This window comes from Carassius gibelio, chromosome B19 (assembly GCF_023724105.1).
Source record: "Carassius gibelio isolate Cgi1373 ecotype wild population from Czech Republic chromosome B19, carGib1.2-hapl.c, whole genome shotgun sequence".
Lineage (NCBI taxonomy): Eukaryota > Metazoa > Chordata > Actinopteri > Cypriniformes > Cyprinidae > Carassius > Carassius gibelio.
Window position 1 is genome coordinate 1,340,005 of NC_068414.1, and position 17,419 is coordinate 1,357,423.

General features: G+C 47.4%; 10 non-coding genes across 10 annotated transcripts; 7 read left to right on the top strand and 3 right to left on the bottom strand.

Annotated features, from left to right (window-relative positions):
- The first annotated feature begins 800 nt into the window (after positions 1-800).
- Positions 801-915, top strand: LOC127980439 (U5 spliceosomal RNA). Its single transcript, XR_008159464.1, has one exon. It is a non-coding gene; the product is annotated as a U5 spliceosomal RNA (small nuclear RNA).
- A 3,055-nt stretch (positions 916-3,970) lies between these two features.
- Positions 3,971-4,085, top strand: LOC127980440 (U5 spliceosomal RNA). The gene has a single exon (XR_008159465.1). It is a non-coding gene; the product is annotated as a U5 spliceosomal RNA (small nuclear RNA).
- An 807-nt stretch (positions 4,086-4,892) lies between these two features.
- Positions 4,893-4,964, bottom strand: trnad-guc (transfer RNA aspartic acid (anticodon GUC)). The gene has a single exon. It is a non-coding gene; the product is annotated as a tRNA-Asp (tRNA).
- Positions 4,965-6,021: 1,057 nt separating this feature from the next.
- LOC127980441 (U5 spliceosomal RNA) lies at positions 6,022-6,136 on the top strand. Its single transcript, XR_008159466.1, has one exon. It is a non-coding gene; the product is annotated as a U5 spliceosomal RNA (small nuclear RNA).
- An 805-nt stretch (positions 6,137-6,941) lies between these two features.
- trnad-guc (transfer RNA aspartic acid (anticodon GUC)) lies at positions 6,942-7,013 on the bottom strand. The gene has a single exon. It is a non-coding gene; the product is annotated as a tRNA-Asp (tRNA).
- A 3,851-nt stretch (positions 7,014-10,864) lies between these two features.
- LOC127980442 (U5 spliceosomal RNA) lies at positions 10,865-10,979 on the top strand. The gene has a single exon (XR_008159467.1). It is a non-coding gene; the product is annotated as a U5 spliceosomal RNA (small nuclear RNA).
- Positions 10,980-12,904: 1,925 nt separating this feature from the next.
- Positions 12,905-13,019, top strand: LOC127980443 (U5 spliceosomal RNA). The gene has a single exon (XR_008159468.1). It is a non-coding gene; the product is annotated as a U5 spliceosomal RNA (small nuclear RNA).
- Positions 13,020-14,949: 1,930 nt separating this feature from the next.
- LOC127980445 (U5 spliceosomal RNA) lies at positions 14,950-15,064 on the top strand. The gene has a single exon (XR_008159470.1). It is a non-coding gene; the product is annotated as a U5 spliceosomal RNA (small nuclear RNA).
- An 805-nt stretch (positions 15,065-15,869) lies between these two features.
- trnad-guc (transfer RNA aspartic acid (anticodon GUC)) lies at positions 15,870-15,941 on the bottom strand. Its single transcript has one exon. It is a non-coding gene; the product is annotated as a tRNA-Asp (tRNA).
- Positions 15,942-16,991: 1,050 nt separating this feature from the next.
- On the top strand, positions 16,992-17,106 carry LOC127980446 (U5 spliceosomal RNA). Its single transcript, XR_008159471.1, has one exon. It is a non-coding gene; the product is annotated as a U5 spliceosomal RNA (small nuclear RNA).
- Positions 17,107-17,419: the final 313 nt, after the last annotated feature.

Here is a 17,419-nt window from a genome sequence, read left to right on the forward strand (position 1 = left end):
AATTAGGAACACAGTGCGTCAAAAAGCAAAATGACAGTTAAAGGCATTTCGTTATTGAACTCTTTGATGACATCATTCAGCTAAGTTCAGTTTAAATAGTATCTGTGCAATAATTTGCAATCAAGTCAACGATATCGCTGTACATGAAGTGTCCCCAGCTCCGCCTGCCAGAAGCGACAGAGGCAAGAAACCAAAACTCGATCGGTGAAAGGATGGAGAAAAAACCCGGTGAGAAACCAGGCTCAGTCGGGGAGACAGTTCTCCCATTGTCAGACGAAACAGGTAGATCAGCTCCAGGCTGCAGGAATGTCAGACTGTGCAGAAGAATCATCTGTTTCCTGTGGTCTTGTCCAGGTGGTCTTTACAGGGGATTTGTATATGCGGCTCATCTAGTTGTCACGGTCTCCGCTGTGTTTCTGGGCCATAGAGGTCCTTTCTAGGTGTTGATCCACCATCTTCTCTGGATACGGACTGGATCCGGGTGACTGAAGCGGATACAGACTGGATCTGGTGGCTACGGTGACCTCGGAATAAGGGATTTCTTTAAAAGACTTTTTTTTTCATATAAGATTTTATCCAACTTTTCAGATAGAGGCATGAGAAAGAGATTGCCTTGATTGGGCTTTTGGTTATTGGTGGACCGAGGGGACTTTTTTGAGTTTTACTCCTCCCTTTTGGAATAGGGGGGGGGGGGGGGTGCTGACGAAACACATGTGGGCAGGCATTGTCACCCTTGATGACCCTTGGCGAGCGTAGTAGTTTAACAGAGGCAGCGCACAGGCCCGAGGGTTTGGAGACACAGCTCGAGTTTCTCTTCATTGTCGCATAAATCTTTCGCCTTTTACTAAAGATTTCCGTGGAGGGGAACTTTTGCGAGTGACCTGTATTTTTGGGTGCTCTGCTCACAGCAGAGCTACATCGAAATGTCAAGAGCAGAATCAGTTTGACCGTCCGGCAGCATGCTGCGAGAGGGCTTGCCACTGGTCATCGTCTGAATAGGCACTCTCTGCGTTTGACCACTTCGTGTTTATTTAGCCGGATGGGAAGGCAGCGCTTTTTTGTACGTGACGGGATGCAAATTCTTGAAGGCTCTCTTTAGTGACGGGTCCAAACAAAGATCTCATCTGCTCCTCTAGCCCTATCGGCGACTCGTGCACTTCGAGCCTTCTTAGTGACGGCGCAAGTTGCTGACTGATGACTGCGTTGGTGGTATAGTGGTGAGCATAGCTGCCTTCCAAGCAGTTGACCCGGATTCGATACCCGGCCAACGCATGTCCTTTGGCTCGGGCTGACGTCGAAGCAGAACTCCCTCTGTGACCTGTGCCTCCACCCAAAACTTTTGGATGGAATAATTTCGGATGGACCCATCATTAGCTGAAGTCGCATAACACTTGCAACACTACCCGTAGCAGGGGTCATTGTTTGGACTCTTTTTTTTTTTTTTATTGCGCTTTAAACAAAAAGTATTGTGTCAATGCAACTGAACAACATTTATTAGGAACACAGTGCGTCAAAAAGCAAAATGACAGTTAAAGGCATTTCGTTATTGAACTCTTTGATGACATCATTCAGCTAAGTTCAGTTTAAATAGTATCTGTGCAATAATTTGCAATCAAGTCAACGAAATCGCTGTACATGAAGTGTCCCCAGCTCCGCCTGCCAGAAGCGACAGAGGCAAGAAACCAAAACTCGATCGGTGAAAGGATGGAGAAAAAACCCGGTGAGAAACCAGGCTCAGTCGGGGAGACAGTTCTCCCATTGTCAGACGAAACAGGTAGATCAGCTCCAGGCTGCAGGATTGTCAGACTGTGCAGAAGAATCATCTGTTTCCTGTGGTCTTGTCCAGGTGGTCTTTACAGGGGATTTGTATCTGCGGCTCATCTAGTTGTCACGGTCTCCGCTGTGTTTCTGGGCCATAGAGGTCCTTTCTAGGTGTTGATCCACCATCTTCTCTGGATACGGACTGGATCCGGGTGACTGAAGCGGATACAGACTGGATCTGGTGGCTACGGTGACCTCGGAATAAGGGATTTCTTTAAAAGACTTTTTTTTTCATATAAGATTTTATCCAACTTTTCAGATAGAGGCATGAGAAAGAGATTGCCTTGATTGGGCTTTTGGTTATTATAGGCACTCTCTGCGTTTGACCACTTCGTGTTTATTTAGCCGGATGGGAAGGCAGCGCTTTTTTGTACGTGACGGGATGCAAATTCTTGAAGGCTCTCTTTAGTGACGGGTCCAAACAAAGATCTCATCTGCTCCTCTAGCCCTATCGGCGACTCGTGCACTTCGAGCCTTCTTAGTGACGGCGCAAGTTGCTGACTGATGACTGCGTTGGTGGTATAGTGGTGAGCATAGCTGCCTTCCAAGCAGTTGACCCGGATTCAATACCCGGCCAACGCATGTCCTTTGGCTCGGGCTGATGTCGAAGCAGAACTCCCTCTGTGACCTGTGCCTCCACCCAAAACTTTTGGATGGAATAATTTCGGATGGACCCATCATTAGCTGAAGTCGCATAACACTTGCAACACTACCCGTAGCAGGGGTCATTGTTTGGACTCTTTTTTTTTTTTTTTTTTAATTGCGCTTTAAACAAAAAGTATTGTGTCAATGCAACTGAACAACATTTATTAGGAACACAGTGCGTCAATAAAGCTACTGACTTCCGCCTGCGTTGGTGTTATAGTGGTGAGCATAGCTGCCTTCCAAGCAGTTGACCCGGGTTCGATTCCCGGCCAACGCATGTCCTTTGGCTCGGGCTGACGTCGAAGCAGAACTCCTTCTGTGACCTGCGACTCCAACCAAACATTTTGGATGGATCATTCTGAAGACGAAAAGAACCAGCTCTCCCCGTCTGGGAATCGAACCCCGGACTTCCGCGTGACAGGCGGAGATACTGTCCACTATACTAATGAGGAGCCGTGCATGCTGCCGTTTCTCCCCCAACTGACGGCACTGCACTGACATAACTAAACAATGCATGGCTTCTTCTGACGCAGACCCAGCCCTAGCACCGTAAAATTTCTGATGGACCCATCATTAGCTGAAGTCGCATAACACTTGGAACACTACCCGTAGCAGGGGTCATTGTTTGGACTCTTTTTTTTTTTTTTTTTTTTTTTAAATTGCGCTTTAAACAAAAAGTATTGCGTCAATGCAACTGAACAACATTAATTAAGAACACAGTGCGTCAAAAAGCAAAATGACAGTTAAAGGCATTTCGTTATTGAACTCTTTGATGACATCATTCAGCTAAGTTCAGTTTAAATAGTATCTGTGCAATAATTTGCAATCAAGTCAACGATATCGCTGTACATGAAGTGTCCCCAGCTCCGCCTGCCAGAAGCGACAGAGGCAAGAAACCAAAACTCGATCGGTGAAAGGATGGAGAAAAAACCCGGTGAGAAACCAGGCTCAGTCGGGGAGACAGTTCTCCCATTGTCAGACGAAACAGGTAGATCAGCTCCAGGCTGCAGGAATGTCAGACTGTGCAGAAGAATCATCTGTTTCCTGTGGTCTTGTCCAGGTGGTCTTTACAGGGGATTTGTATCTGCGGCTCATCTAGTTGTCACGGTCTCCGCTGTGTTTCTGGGCCATAGAGGTCCTTTCTAGGTGTTGATCCACCATCTTCTCTGGATACGGACTGGATCCGGGTGACTGAAGCGGATACAGACTGGATCTGGTGGCTACGGTGACCTCGGAATAAGGGATTTCTTTAAAAGACTTTTTTTTTCATATAAGATTTTATCCAACTTTTCAGATAGAGGCATGAGAAAGAGATTGCCTTGATTGGGCTTTTGGTTATTGGTGGACCGAGGGGACTTTTTTGAGTTTTACTCCTCCCTTTTGGAATAGGGGGGGCGGGGGTGCTGACGAAACACATGTGGGCAGGCATTGTCACCCTTGATGACCCTTGGCGAGCGTAGTAGTTTAACAGAGGCAGCGCACAGGCCCGAGGGTTTGGAGACACAGCTCGAGTTTCTCTTCATTGTCGCATAAATCTTTCGCCTTTTACTAAAGATTTCCGTGGAGGGGAACTTTTGCGAGTGACCTGTATTTTTGGGTGCTCTGCTCACAGCAGAGCTACATCGAAATGTCAAGAGCAGAATCAGTTTGACCGTCCGGCAGCATGCTGCGAGAGGGCTTGCCACTGGTCATCGTCTGAATAGGCACTCTCTGCATTTGACCACTTCGTGTTTATTTAGCCGGATGGGAAGGCAGCGCTTTTTGGTACGTGACGGGATGCAAATTCTTGAAGGCTCTCTTTAGTGACGGGTCCAAACAAAGATCTCATCTGCTCCTCTAGCCCTATCGGCGACTCGTGCACTTCGAGCCTTCTTAGTGACGGCGCAAGTTGCTGACTGATGACTGCGTTGGTGGTATAGTGGTGAGCATAGCTGCCTTCCAAGCAGTTGACCCGGATTCGATACCCGGCCAACGCATGTCCTTTGGCTCGGGCTGACGTCGAAGCAGAACTCCCTCTGTGACCTGTGCCTCCACCCAAAACTTTTGGATGGAATAATTTCGGATGGACCCATCATTAGCTGAAGTCGCATAACACTTGCAACACTACCGGTAGCAGGGGTCATTGTTTGGACTCTTTTTTTTTTTTTTTTTTTTTTTTTAATTGCGCTTTAAACAAAAAGTATTGTGTCAATGCAACTGAACAACATTTATTAGGAACACAGTGCGTCAATAAAGCTACTGACTTCCGCCTGCGTTGGTGGTATAGTGGTGAGCATAGCTGCCTTCCAAGCAGTTGACCCGGGTTCGATTCCCGGCCAACGCATGTCCTTTGGCTCGGGCTGACGTCGAAGCAGAACTCCTTCTGTGACCTGCGACTCCAACCAAACATTTTGGATGGATCATTCGGAAGACGAAAAGAACCAGCTCTCCCCGTCGGGGAATCGAACCCCGGTCTTCCGCGTGACAGGCGGAGATACTGTCCACTATACTAACGAGGAGCCGTGCATGCTGCCGTTTCTCCCCCAACTGACGGCACTGCACTGACATAACTAAACAATGCATGGCTTCTTCTGACGCAGACCCAGCCCTAGCACCGTAAAATTTCTGATGGACCCATCATTAGCTGAAGTCGCATAACACTTGGAACACTACCCGTAGCAGGGGTCATTGTTTGGACTCTTTTTTTTTTTTTTTTTTTTTTTTAAATTGCGCTTTAAACAGAAAGTATTGCGTCAATGCAACTGAACAACATTAATTAGGAACACAGTGCGTCAAAAAGCAAAATGACAGTTAAAGGCATTTCGTTATTGAACTCTTTGATGACATCATTCAGCTAAGTTCAGTTTAAATAGTATCTGTGCAATAATTTGCAATCAAGTCAACGATATCGCTGTACATGAAGTGTCCCCAGCTCCGCCTGCCAGAAGCGACAGAGGGAAGAAACCAAAACTCGATCGGTGAAAGGATGGAGAAAAAACCCGGTGAGAAACCAGGCTCAGTCGGGGAGACAGTTCTCCCCTTGTCAGACGAAACCAGTAGATCAGCTCCAGGCTGCAGGAATGTCAGACTGTGCAGAAGAATCATCTGTTTCCTGTGGTCTTGTCCAGGTGGTCTTTACAAGGGATTTGTATCTGCGGCTCATCTAGTTGTCACGGTCTCCGCTGTGTTTCTGGGCCATAGAGGTCCTTTCTAGGTGTTGATCCACCATCTTCTCTGGATACGGACTGGATCCGGGTGACTGAAGCGGATACAGACTGGATCTGGTGGCTACGGTGACCTCGGAATAAGGGATTTCTTTAAAAGACTTTTTTTTTCATATAAGATTTTATCCAACTTTTCAGATAGAGGCATGAGAAAGAGATTGCCTTGATTGGGCTTTTGGTTATTGGTGGACCGAGGGGACTTTTTTGAGTTTTACTCCTCCCTTTTGGAATGGGGGGGGGGGAGAGGGGTGCTGACGAAACACATGTGGGCAGGCATTGTCACCCTTGATGACCCTTGGCGAGCGTAGTAGTTTAACAGAGGCAGCGCACAGGCCCGAGGGTTTGGAGACACAGCTCGAGTTTCTCTTCATTGTCGCATAAATCTTTCGCCTTTTACTAAAGATTTCCGTGGAGGGGAACTTTTGCGAGTGACCTGTATTTTTGGGTGCTCTGCTCACAGCAGAGCTACATCGAAATGTCAAGAGCAGAATCAGTTTGACCGTCCGGCAGCATGCTGCGAGAGGGCTTGCCACTGGTCATCGTCTGAATAGGCACTCTCTGCGTTTGACCACTTCGTGTTTATTTAGCCGGATGGGAAGGCAGCGCTTTTTTGTACGTGACGGGATGCAAATTCTTGAAGGCTCTCTTTAGTGACGGGTCCAAACAAAGATCTCATCTGCTCCTCTAGCCCTATCGGCGACTCGTGCACTTCGAGCCTTCTTAGTGACGGCGCAAGTTGCTGACTGCTGACTGCGTTGGTGGTATAGTGGTGAGCATAGCTGCCTTCCAAGCAGTTGACCCGGATTCGATTCCCGGCCAACGCATATCCTTTGGCTCGGGCTGACGTCGAAGCAGAACTCCCTCTGTGACCTGTGCCTCCACCCAAAACTTTTGGATGGAATAATTTCGGATGGACCCATCATTAGCTGAAGTCGCATAACACTTGCAACACTACCGGTAGCAGGGGTCATTGTTTGGACTCTTTTTTTTTTTTTTTTTTTTTTTAATTGCGCTTTAAACAAAAAGTATTGTGTCAATGCAACTGAACAACATTTATTAGGAACACAGTGCGTCAATAAAGCTACTGACTTCCGCCTGCGTTGGTGGTATAGTGGTGAGCATAGCTGCCTTCCAAGCAGTTGACCCGGGTTCGATTCCCGGCCAACGCATGTCCTTTGGCTCGGGCTGACGTCGAAGCAGAACTCCTTCTGTGACCTGCGACTCCAACCAAACATTTTGGATGGATCATTCGGAAGACGAAAAGAACCAGCTCTCCCCGTCGGGGAATCGAACCCCGGTCTTCCGCGTGACAGGCGGAGATACTGTCCACTATACTAACGAGGAGCCGTGCATGCTGCCGTTTCTCCCCCAACTGACGGCACTGCACTGACATAACTAAACAATGCATGGCTTCTTCTGACGCAGACCCAGCCCTAGCACCGTAAAATTTCTGATGGACCCATCATTAGCTGAAGTCGCATAACACTTGGAACACTACCCGTAGCAGGGGTCATTGTTTGGACTCTTTTTTTTTTTTTTTTTTTTTAAATTGCGCTTTAAACAAAAAGTATTGCGTCAATGCAACTGAACAACATTAATTAGGAACACAGTGCGTCAAAAAGCAAAATGACAGTTAAAGGCATTTCGTTATTGAACTCTTTGATGACATCATTCAGCTAAGTTCAGTTTAAATAGTATCTGTGCAATAATTTGCAATCAAGTCAACGATATCGCTGTACATGAAGTGTCCCCAGCTCCGCCTGCCAGAAGCGACAGAGGCAAGAAACCAAAACTCGATCGGTGAAAGGATGGAGAAAAAACCGGGTGAGAAACCAGGCTCAGTCGGGGAGACAGTTCTCCCCTTGTCAGACGAAACCAGTAGATCAGCTCCAGGCTGCAGGAATGTCAGACTGTGCAGAAGAATCATCTGTTTCCTGTGGTCTTGTCCAGGTGGTCTTTACAAGGGATTTGTATCTGCGGCTCATCTAGTTGTCACGGTCTCCGCTGTGTTTCTGGGCCATAGAGGTCCTTTCTAGGTGTTGATCCACCATCTTCTCTGGATACGGACTGGATCCGGGTGACTGAAGCGGATACAGACTGGATCTGGTGGCTACGGTGACCTCGGAATAAGGGATTTCTTTAAAAGACTTTTTTTTCATATAAGATTTTATCCAACTTTTCAGATAGAGGCATGAGAAAGAGATTGCCTTGATTGGGCTTTTGGTTATTATAGGCACTCTCTGCGTTTGACCACTTCGTGTTTATTTAGCCGGATGGGAAGGCAGCGCTTTCTTGTACGTGACGGGATGCAAATTCTTGAAGGCTCTCTTTAGTGACGGGTCCAAACAAAGATCTCATCTGCTCCTCTAGCCCTATCGGCGACTCGTGCACTTCGAGCCTTCTTAGTGACGGCGCAAGTTGCTGACTGCTGACTGCGTTGGTGGTATAGTGGTGAGCATAGCTGCCTTCCAAGCAGTTGGAGAGAGCAGTGCGCATGTCCTTTGGCTCGGGCTGACGTCGAAGCAGAACTCCCTCTGTGACCTGTGCCTCCACCCAAAATTTTGGATGGAATAATTTCGGATGGACCCATCATTAGCTGAAGTCGCATAACACTTGCAACACTACCCGTAGCAGGGGTCATTGTTTGGACTCTTTTTTTTTTTTATTGCGCTTTAAACAAAAAGTATTGTGTCAATGCAACTGAACAACATTTATTAGGAACACAGTGCGTCAAAAAGCAAAATGACAGTTAAAGGCATTTCGTTATTGAACTCTTTGATGACATCATTCAGCTAAGTTCAGTTTAAATAGTATCTGTGCAATAATTTGCAATCAAGTCAACGATATCGCTGTACATGAAGTGTCCCCAGCTCCGCCTGCCAGAAGCGACAGAGGCAAGAAACCAAAACTCGATCGGTGAAAGGATGGAGAAAAAACCCGGTGAGAAACCAGGCTCAGTCGGGGAGACAGTTCTCCCATTGTCAGACGAAACAGGTAGATCAGCTCCAGGCTGCAGGAATGTCAGACTGTGCAGAAGAATCATCTGTTTCCTGTGGTCTTGTCCAGGTGGTCTTTACAGGGGATTTGTATCTGCGGCTCATCTAGTTGTCACGGTCTCCGCTGTGTTTCTGGGCCATAGAGGTCCTTTCTAGGTGTTGATCCACCATCTTCTCTGGATACGGACTGGATCCGGGTGACTGAAGCGGATACAGACTGGATCTGGTGGCTACGGTGACCTCGGAATAAGGGATTTCTTTAAAAGACTTTTTTTTTCATATAAGATTTTATCCAACTTTTCTGATAGAGGCATGAGAAAGAGATTGCCTTGATTGGGCTTTTGGTTATTATAGGCACTCTCTGCGTTTGACCACTTCGTGTTTATTTAGCCGGATGGGAAGGCAGCGCTTTCTTGTACGTGACGGGATGCAAATTCTTGAAGGCTCTCTTTAGTGACGGGTCCAAACAAAGATCTCATCTGCTCCTCTAGCCCTATCGGCGACTCGTGCACTTCGAGCCTTCTTAGTGACGGCGCAAGTTGCTGACTGCTGACTGCGTTGGTGGTATAGTGGTGAGCATAGCTGCCTTCCAAGCAGTTGACCCGGATTCGATTCCCGGCCAACGCATGTCCTTTGGCTCGGGCTGACGTCGAAGCAGAACTCCCTCTGTGACCTGTGCCTCCACCCAAAACTTTTGGATGGAATAATTTCGGATGGACCCATCATTAGCTGAAGTCGCATAACACTTGCAACACTACCCGTAGCAGGGGTCATTGTTTGGAGTCTTTTTTTTTTTTTTTTTTTTTTAATTGCGCTTTAAACAAAAAGTATTGTGTCAATGCAACTGAACAACATTTATTAGGAACACAGTGCGTCAATAAAGCTACTGACTTCCGCCTGTGTTGGTGGTATAGTGGTGAGCATAGCTGCCTTCCAAGCAGTTGACCCGGGTTCGATTCCCGGCCAACGCATGTCCTTTGGCTCGGGCTGACGTCGAAGCAGAACTCCTTCTGTGACCTGCGACTCCAACCAAACATTTTGGATGGATCATTCGGAAGACGAAAAGAACCAGCTCTCCCCGTCGGGGAATCGAACCCCGGTCTTCCTCGTGACAGGCGGAGATACTGTCCACTATACTAACGAGGAGCCGTGCATGCTGCCGTTTCTCCCACAACTGACGGCACTGCAATGACATAACTAAACAATGCATGGCTTCTTCTGACGCAGACCCAGCCCTAGCACCGTAAAATTTCTGATGGACCCATCATTAGCTGAAGTCGCATAACACTTGGAACACTACCCGTAGCAGGGGTCATTGTTTGGACTCTTTTTTTTTTTTTTTTTTTTTTTTAAATTGCGCTTTAAACAAAAAGTATTGCTTCAATGCAACTGAACAACATTAATTAGGAACACAGTGCGTCAAAAAGCAAAATGACAGTTAAAGGCATTTCGTTATTGAACTCTTTGATGACATCATTCAGCTAAGTTCAGTTTAAATAGTATCTGTGCAATAATTTGCAATCAAGTCAACGATATCGCTGTACATGAAGTGTCCCCAGCTCCGCCTGCCAGAAGCGACAGAGGCAAGAAACCAAAACTCGATCGGTGAAAGGATGGAGAAAAAACCCGGTGAGAAACCAGGCTCAGTCGGGGAGACAGTTCTCCCATTGTCAGACGAAACAGGTAGATCAGCTCCAGGCTGCAGGAATGTCAGACTGTGCAGAAGAATCATCTGTTTCCTGTGGTCTTGTCCAGGTGGTCTTTACAGGGGATTTGTATCTGCGGCTCATCTAGTTGTCACGGTCTCCGCTGTGTTTCTGGGCCATAGAGGTCCTTTCTAGGTGTTGATCCACCATCTTCTCTGGATACGGACTGGATCCGGGTGACTGAAGCGGATACAGACTGGATCTGGTGGCTACGGTGACCTCGGAATAAGGGATTTCTTTAAAAGACTTTTTTTTTCATATAAGATTTTATCCAACTTTTCAGATAGAGGCATGAGAAAGAGATTGCCTTGATTGGGCTTTTGGTTATTGGTGGACCGAGGGGACTTTTTTGAGTTTTACTCCTCCCTTTTGGAATAGGGGGGGGGGGGGTGCTGACGAAACACATGTGGGCAGGCATTGTCACCCTTGATGACCCTTGGCGAGCGTAGTAGTTTAACAGAGGCAGCGCACAGGCCCGAGGGTTCGGAGACACAGCTCGAGTTTCTCTTCATTGTCGCATAAATCTTTCGCCTTTTACTAAAGATTTCCGTGGAGGGGAACTTTTGCGAGTGACCTGTATTTTTGGGTGCTCTGCTCACAGCAGAGCTACATCGAAATGTCAAGAGCAGAATCAGTTTGACTGTCCGGCAGCATGCTGCGAGAGGGCTTGCCACTGGTTATCGTCTGAATAGGCACTCTGTGCGTTTGACCACTTCGTGTTTATTTAGCCGGATGGGAAGGCAGCGCTTTTTTGTACGTGACGGGATGCAAATTCTTGAAGGCTCTCTTTAGTGACGGGTCCAAACAAAGATCTCATCTGCTCCTCTAGCCCTATCGGCGACTCGTGCACTTCGAGCCTTCTTAGTGACGGCGCAAGTTGCTGACTGATGACTGCGTTGGTGGTATAGTGGTGAGCATAGCTGCCTTCCAAGCAGTTGACCCGGATTCAATACCCGGCCAACGCATGTCCTTTGGCTCGGGCTGACGTCGAAGCAGAACTCCCTCTGTGACCTGTGCCTCCACCCAAAACTTTTGGATGGAATAATTTCGGATGGACCCATCATTAGCTGAAGTCGCATAACACTTGCAACACTACCCGTAGCAGGGGTCATTGTTTGGACTCTTTTTTTTTTTTTTTTTTAATTGCGCTTTAAACAAAAAGTATTGTGTCAATGCAACTGAACAACATTTATTAGGAACACAGTGCGTCAATAAAGCTACTGACTTCCGCCTGCGTTGGTGTTATAGTGGTGAGCATAGCTGCCTTCCAAGCAGTTGACCCGGGTTCGATTCCCGGCCAACGCATGTCCTTTGGCTCGGGCTGACGTCGAAGCAGAACTCCTTCTGTGACCTGCGACTCCAACCAAACATTTTGGATGGATCATTCTGAAGACGAAAAGAACCAGCTCTCCCCGTCTGGGAATCGAACCCCGGTCTTCCGCGTGACAGGCGGAGATACTGTCCACTATACTAATGAGGAGCCGTGCATGCTGCCGTTTCTCCCCCAACTGACGGCACTGCACTGACATAACTAAACAATGCATGGCTTCTTCTGACGCAGACCCAGCCCTAGCACCGTAAAATTTCTGATGGACCCATCATTAGCTGAAGTCGCATAACACTTGGAACACTACCCGTAGCAGGGGTCATTGTTTGGACTCTTTTTTTTTTTTTTTTTTTTTTTTAAATTGCGCTTTAAACAGAAAGTATTGCGTCAATGCAACTGAACAACATTAATTAGGAACACAGTGCGTCAAAAAGCAAAATGACAGTTAAAGGCATTTCGTTATTGAACTCTTTGATGACATCATTCAGCTAAGTTCAGTTTAAATAGTATCTGTGCAATAATTTGCAATCAAGTCAACGATATCGCTGTACATGAAGTGTCCCCAGCTCCGCCTGCCAGAAGCGACAGAGGGAAGAAACCAAAACTCGATCGGTGAAAGGATGGAGAAAAAACCCGGTGAGAAACCAGGCTCAGTCGGGGAGACAGTTCTCCCCTTGTCAGACGAAACCAGTAGATCAGCTCCAGGCTGCAGGAATGTCAGACTGTGCAGAAGAATCATCTGTTTCCTGTGGTCTTGTCCAGGTGGTCTTTACAAGGGATTTGTATCTGCGGCTCATCTAGTTGTCACGGTCTCCGCTGTGTTTCTGGGCCATAGAGGTCCTTTCTAGGTGTTGATCCACCATCTTCTCTGGATACGGACTGGATCCGGGTGACTGAAGCGGATACAGACTGGATCTGGTGGCTACGGTGACCTCGGAATAAGGGATTTCTTTAAAAGACTTTTTTTTTCATATAAGATTTTATCCAACTTTTCAGATAGAGGCATGAGAAAGAGATTGCCTTGATTGGGCTTTTGGTTATTGGTGGACCGAGGGGACTTTTTTGAGTTTTACTCCTCCCTTTTGGAATAGGGGGGGGGGGGGTGCTGACGAAACACATGTGGGCAGGCATTGTCACCCTTGATGACCCTTGGCGAGCGTAGTAGTTTAACAGAGGCAGCGCACAGGCCCGAGGGTTCGGAGACACAGCTCGAGTTTCTCTTCATTGTCGCATAAATCTTTCGCCTTTTACTAAAGATTTCCGTGGAGGGGAACTTTTGCGAGTGACCTGTATTTTTGGGTGCTCTGCTCACAGCAGAGCTACATCGAAATGTCAAGAGCAGAATCAGTTTGACTGTCCGGCAGCATGCTGCGAGAGGGCTTGCCACTGGTTATCGTCTGAATAGGCACTCTGTGCGTTTGACCACTTCGTGTTTATTTAGCCGGATGGGAAGGCAGCGCTTTTTTGTACGTGACGGGATGCAAATTCTTGAAGGCTCTCTTTAGTGACGGGTCCAAACAAAGATCTCATCTGCTCCTCTAGCCCTATCGGCGACTCGTGCACTTCGAGCCTTCTTAGTGACGGCGCAAGTTGCTGACTGATGACTGCGTTGGTGGTATAGTGGTGAGCATAGCTGCCTTCCAAGCAGTTGACCCGGATTCAATACCCGGCCAACGCATGTCCTTTGGCTCGGGCTGACGTCGAAGCAGAACTCCCTCTGTGACCTGTGCCTCCACCCAAAACTTTTGGATGGAATAATTTCGGATGGACCCATCATTAGCTGAAGTCGCATAACACTTGCAACACTACCCGTAGCAGGGGTCATTGTTTGGACTCTTTTTTTTTTTTTTTTTAATTGCGCTTTAAACAAAAAGTATTGTGTCAATGCAACTGAACAACATTTATTAGGAACACAGTGCGTCAATAAAGCTACTGACTTCCGCCTGCGTTGGTGTTATAGTGGTGAGCATAGCTGCCTTCCAAGCAGTTGACCCGGGTTCGATTCCCGGCCAACGCATGTCCTTTGGCTCGGGCTGACGTCGAAGCAGAACTCCTTCTGTGACCTGCGACTCCAACCAAACATTTTGGATGGATCATTCTGAAGACGAAAAGAACCAGCTCTCCCCGTCTGGGAATCGAACCCCGGTCTTCCGCGTGACAGGCGGAGATACTGTCCACTATACTAATGAGGAGCCGTGCATGCTGCCGTTTCTCCCCCAACTGACGGCACTGCACTGACATAACTAAACAATGCATGGCTTCTTCTGACGCAGACCCAGCCCTAGCACCGTAAAATTTCTGATGGACCCATCATTAGCTGAAGTCGCATAACACTTGGAACACTACCCGTAGCAGGGGTCATTGTTTGGACTCTTTTTTTTTTTTTTTTTTTTTTTAAATTGCGCTTTAAACAAAAAGTATTGCGTCAATGCAACTGAACAACATTAATTAAGAACACAGTGCGTCAAAAAGCAAAATGACAGTTAAAGGCATTTCGTTATTGAACTCTTTGATGACATCATTCAGCTAAGTTCAGTTTAAATAGTATCTGTGCAATAATTTGCAATCAAGTCAACGATATCGCTGTACATGAAGTGTCCCCAGCTCCGCCTGCCAGAAGCGACAGAGGCAAGAAACCAAAACTCGATCGGTGAAAGGATGGAGAAAAAACCCGGTGAGAAACCAGGCTCAGTCGGGGAGACAGTTCTCCCATTGTCAGACGAAACAGGTAGATCAGCTCCAGGCTGCAGGAATGTCAGACTGTGCAGAAGAATCATCTGTTTCCTGTGGTCTTGTCCAGGTGGTCTTTACAGGGGATTTGTATCTGCGGCTCATCTAGTTGTCACGGTCTCCGCTGTGTTTCTGGGCCATAGAGGTCCTTTCTAGGTGTTGATCCACCATCTTCTCTGGATACGGACTGGATCCGGGTGACTGAAGCGGATACAGACTGGATCTGGTGGCTACGGTGACCTCGGAATAAGGGATTTCTTTAAAAGACTTTTTTTTTCATATAAGATTTTATCCAACTTTTCAGATAGAGGCATGAGAAAGAGATTGCCTTGATTGGGCTTTTGGTTATTGGTGGACCGAGGGGACTTTTTTGAGTTTTACTCCTCCCTTTTGGAATGGGGGGGGGGGGGGGGGGGGGTGCTGACGAAACACATGTGGGCAGGCATTGTCACCCTTGATGACCCTTGGCGAGCGTAGTAGTTTAACAGAGGCAGCGCACAGGCCCGAGGGTTTGGAGACACAGCTCGAGTTTCTCTTCATTGTCGCATAAATCTTTCGCCTTTTACTAAAGATTTCCGTGGAGGGGAACTTTTGCGAGTGACCTGTATTTTTGGGTGCTCTGCTCACAGCAGAGCTACATCGAAATGTCAAGAGCAGAATCAGTTTGACCGTCCGGCAGCATGCTGCGAGAGGGCTTGCCACTGGTCATCGTCTGAATAGGCACTCTCTGCGTTTGACCACTTCGTGTTTATTTAGCCGGATGGGAAGGCAGCGCTTTTTTGTACGTGACGGGATGCAAATTCTTGAAGGCTCTCTTTAGTGACGGGTCCAAACAAAGATCTCATCTGCTCCTCTAGCCCTATCGGCGACTCGTGCACTTCGAGCCTTCTTAGTGACGGCGCAAGTTGCTGACTGCTGACTGCGTTGGTGGTATAGTGGTGAGCATAGCTGCCTTCCAAGCAGTTGACCCGGATTCGATTCCCGGCCAACGCATATCCTTTGGCTCGGGCTGACGTCGAAGCAGAACTCCCTCTGTGACCTGTGCCTCCACCCAAAACTTTTGGATGGAATAATTTCGGATGGACCCATCATTAGCTGAAGTCGCATAACACTTGCAACACTACCGGTAGCAGGGGTCATTGTTTGGACTCTTTTTTTTTTTTTTTTTTTTTTTAATTGCGCTTTAAACAAAAAGTATTGTGTCAATGCAACTGAACAACATTTATTAGGAACACAGTGCGTCAATAAAGCTACTGACTTCCGCCTGCGTTGGTGGTATAGTGGTGAGCATAGCTGCCTTCCAAGCAGTTGACCCGGGTTCGATTCCCGGCCAACGCATGTCCTTTGGCTCGGGCTGACGTCGAAGCAGAACTCCTTCTGTGACCTGCGACTCCAACCAAACATTTTGGATGGATCATTCGGAAGACGAAAAGAACCAGCTCTCCCCGTCGGGGAATCGAACCCCGGTCTTCCGCGTGACAGGCGGAGATACTGTCCACTATACTAACGAGGAGCCGTGCATGCTGCCGTTTCTCCCCCAACTGACGGCACTGCACTGACATAACTAAACAATGCATGGCTTCTTCTGACGCAGACCCAGCCCTAGCACCGTAAAATTTCTGATGGACCCATCATTAGCTGAAGTCGCATAACACTTGGAACACTACCCGTAGCAGGGGTCATTGTTTGGACTCTTTTTTTTTTTTTTTTTTTTTAAATTGCGCTTTAAACAAAAAGTATTGCGTCAATGCAACTGAACAACATTAATTAGGAACACAGTGCGTCAAAAAGCAAAATGACAGTTAAAGGCATTTCGTTATTGAACTCTTTGATGACATCATTCAGCTAAGTTCAGTTTAAATAGTATCTGTGCAATAATTTGCAATCAAGTCAACGATATCGCTGTACATGAAGTGTCCCCAGCTCCGCCTGCCAGAAGCGACAGAGGCAAGAAACCAAAACTCGATCGGTGAAAGGATGGAGAAAAAACCGGGTGAGAAACCAGGCTCAGTCGGGGAGACAGTTCTCCCCTTGTCAGACGAAACCAGTAGATCAGCTCCAGGCTGCAGGAATGTCAGACTGTGCAGAAGAATCATCTGTTTCCTGTGGTCTTGTCCAGGTGGTCTTTACAAGGGATTTGTATCTGCGGCTCATCTAGTTGTCACGGTCTCCGCTGTGTTTCTGGGCCATAGAGGTCCTTTCTAGGTGTTGATCCACCATCTTCTCTGGATACGGACTGGATCCGGGTGACTGAAGCGGATACAGACTGGATCTGGTGGCTACGGTGACCTCGGAATAAGGGATTTCTTTAAAAGACTTTTTTTTTCATATAAGATTTTATCCAACTTTTCAGATAGAGGCATGAGAAAGAGATTGCCTTGATTGGGCTTTTGGTTATTGGTGGACCGAGTGGACTTTTTTGAGTTTTACTCCTCCCTTTTGGAATAGGGGGGGCGGGGGTGCTGACGAAACACATGTGGGCAGGCATTGTCACCCTTGATGACCCTTGGCGAGCGTAGTAGTTTAACAGAGGCAGCGCACAGGCCCGAGGGTTTGGAGACACAGCTCGAGTTTCTCTTCATTGTCGCATAAATCTTTCGCCTTTTACTAAAGATTTCCGTGGAGGGGAACTTTTGCGAGTGACCTGTATTTTTGGGTGCTCTGCTCACAGCAGAGCTACATCGAAATGTCAAGAGCAGAATCAGTTTGACCGTCCGGCAGCATGCTGCGAGAGGGCTTGCCACTGGTCATCGTCTGAATAGGCACTCTCTGCATTTGACCACTTCGTGTTTATTTAGCCGGATGGGAAGGCAGCGCTTTTTGGTACGTGACGGGATGCAAATTCTTGAAGGCTCTCTTTAGTGACGGGTCCAAACAAAGATCTCATCTGCTCCTCTAGCCCTATCGGCGACTCGTGCACTTCGAGCCTTCTTAGTGACGGCGCAAGTTGCTGACTGATGACTGCGTTGGTGGTATAGTGGTGAGCATAGC